The 3251-nt window shown below is 38.3% G+C and overlaps 1 pseudogene; it reads right to left on the bottom strand.

Moving 5' to 3' along the window:
- Nucleotides 1-1994: 1994 nt before the first annotated feature.
- On the bottom strand, nt 1995-3196 carry LOC113222697 (annotated as a pseudogene).
- Nucleotides 3197-3251: the final 55 nt, after the last annotated feature.

Below are 3251 nucleotides of genomic sequence, written 5' to 3'. Positions count from 1 at the left end.
ATATCTACAAAAAGTACAAAAATTTCTAGGCTTGATCGTGTGTGCCTGTAGTCCCAGCCACAGGGGAGGACCATCTGAGTCAGAAGGATCAGTTGAGCCTGGGGAGGTTGAGGCAGCAAAGAGTCAGGATTGCATTGTTGTGCACTCCAGCCTGGATGACAAAGAGAGACTCCATTTCAGGAAAAAAAAAAGCAAGGCTGATACATGCTACATCGTGGATGAACCTTGAAGACATACTATGTAAAATAAGCCATATACAAAAGGATAAACATTTAATATCAAATTTTGTGTGTAAGGGAATGTCATATGAGGCTGGCCAATTCTCAGCAGGAGCAGATTGTAGGGATGTTAGAATACTGGTGGCTCATTATGTTTACACACCAGGTCATGGCTGGCCAAGTAGGGAGGCAAGTGCTGCTGTGGTACCCATCTACCCCAATGATTGTTCTGAGTCCTGGGGCTGTTATCTGATGCCTTCCAAGGCTGAACGTCTGTGTAGATATAATTCTGTGCCTCATCTGGGGAGCAGAAAGTTGCATGGGGTATAAGGAGCAGCAGTGATGGCCAGCAATAGCTCTGAGGCTTCCAAGTCTGGCTGCCAGTTACTGTCTTTGCAGAGCTCCACACAGGAGATTGGCAAAAAGGTGTTAATGGGGTAACACTGTTTCCTCTGGTGAGGGGCAAAAGCTTGCTGCTGCCAACAAGGGCCAGCACTGAAATGAGGTGAGCAGAAGAATAGAAGGTTCTCCAAACCAGCCCACAGATGGCTGAGAAAGGCCCTCTGCACAGATACCGCCATGACAACTCTAAAGAGCTCTGTCCCATATATTAACACACACACATATATACACACACGCAGATATAGACATAGAGGTAGATATTTATTCTATTGCTTCTATTTCTCTGAATAAGTCTAATACAACTTGTAACTAGCAAAAGACCACATAAGTTATCAAAAACATACAACAGGAAAAGTCCAGAACCAGATGGTTTCACTGATGAATTGTTTTAAACATTAAAAGTTGTAACTCCAATGTTTCTCACTCTAACAATTGCAATTAGTCAATGCAATATACCAACTCAGTAGAATGAATTTTAGAAAGGAACATGATCATCTCAATTAATAGAGAAAAAATTTGACATAATCCAAAACACTTTGATAAGAGCACTTAGTAAACTATATATAGACTAAAACTTTTATATGTACCTCAATAAAAGGTACATATAAAAAACTCAAAACTACCATTACATGCAATGGCGAAAGACTAAAAACTTTCAGGCCAGAATAATTGAGCAATACAAGAAAAGAAACACTACAATTGGAAAAGTAATAAGCTTATTTCTACATAGAGATGTTATAATTATATATATATATATATGTACACACATACATATAATTAAAATCCTAAGTAATGATAACACTGTTAACACCAACAATCAAATTCTGCAAAGTTGTAGGATACAAGATCAATACATACACATTCATGGACTACAATTAAGGGTCAGGAAATAAATCCATACATGTAATTTTTTAACGTGGACTTGACAAAGCTGCAGGAACGGTTGGAAACAATCTAGTTCATGTATTTTAGCCCAATTTTTAAATTTTTATTCTATTTTTTTTAGGAGAACTAAATCAAACAGATTTTATTCAACTTTTTAGATGAGGAAAACAAATGATACAAAATAAGTCATAAGAAATGCTTTCTTATACCACTCTCTCAAACAACTTTCAATGTTTTACAAAATACTCACACAGCAAATATGAAAAGCTTCAACACTCTTTGTAACTTGCTGCAACAAATGCAGCTTTAACAAACATACAAATTTCTTCTCTATCTTAAAAGTTGAATTACTAATTTTTATGATGTTACTTATATTTTTATTCATACACTTTTAATGACATCATTGCCAATACATACATTATTTTCTTCAACTTTATTTTTACATTAAGCCAACATCTGTCATGCAGCCATCAAAAATCTTACACTAAGTTACACAGGTTTTTAGTCCAATTTAGACTCTAGCTTCTTAGAATCAGCCACTTTTCTGACTACTTTCCTGAAGTCTTCCTGTACTACAAAATCATGATCAGCACAAATTGCGAACATACCAGCTTCAGTACAAACGTTTCTCAGGTCTGCTCCATGAAAGCCATCTGAAAGCTTCACAATTGCTTCATAATCTATTTCACCATGCTTTGTAATGGGACCTGTGTGGATTTTCAGTATGTCTAACCTTGCTTGCTCATTTGGCGAATCAATATATATTTTTCTATCTAATCTCCCTGGACGCAGCAAAGCAGGATCCAGTGTATCTGGTCTGTTTGTAGCCATGATCATTTTAACTCTATGCAGAGTATCAAATCCATCCATTTGATTCAGTAACTCCATTAACATTCTCTGAATCTCTCTGTCAGCTGAAGTACCCTCAGAAAACCGACGACCACCAATAGCATCTATTTCATCCATAAAAATGATGCATGGTTGATGGTCTCTGGCATAATTAAACATTTCTCTGATCAAACAAGCACTTTCACCAATGTACTTGTCTACAATAGAACTAGATACAACCTTTAAGAAATTGCAGTCCAGCTGGCTAGCAACGCCTCATGCCAAGAGTGTTTTTCCCACACCTGGTGGTCCATATAACAAACAGCCTTTTGGAGGTATTATTCCTACACGCTGAAATAACTCTGGGTTTGTAAGAGGTAATTCTATCACCTCTCTAATTCCCGGATCTGTTCTGATAGCCCTCCAATCTCAGAATAAGAAACATTCCCAGGGTCCTCATGAGACATGTTATAAACCAATGGATCCACCTCTCTTGGCAAATATGTCATGATAGTTAGTGTAGTCATATCCAAAGCAACTCTTGTTCCTGGCTTCAGCTTACTTTTGTCAAGTTGTCTACGACAACCCACAACATATCTTGGTCCATTGGTAGCTTTAACAATGAATTTTTCTTCAGTTAACTGTTTAAGCACTTCACCCACAACCTGCCCGATACTTTGTAGGGCCTGCAGATCATTCTCAGACTTTCCGTACTGCTTGGTAAGTTCTTTTAATTGTTCCCTTAACTCCTTAAGACGGCCGTGGATCTCCTTGTGCTCAAGCAGCTTCTTGCGGTAGGCCTGAAGCGCCTGCTCTCTAGGGTCCGCCATGATGAGAAGCCGTCTCTCAGAGGGGATGCCGGGAATGGCCGGGTTTGTTTGTTTGTTTGTTTGTTTGTTTTTTGAGACGGAGTTTCAG

This window comes from Piliocolobus tephrosceles, unplaced genomic scaffold, assembly GCF_002776525.5.
Source record: "Piliocolobus tephrosceles isolate RC106 unplaced genomic scaffold, ASM277652v3 unscaffolded_33580, whole genome shotgun sequence".
NCBI lineage: Eukaryota > Metazoa > Chordata > Mammalia > Primates > Cercopithecidae > Piliocolobus > Piliocolobus tephrosceles.
This window is presented reverse-complemented; position numbering and strand designations above follow the sequence as displayed.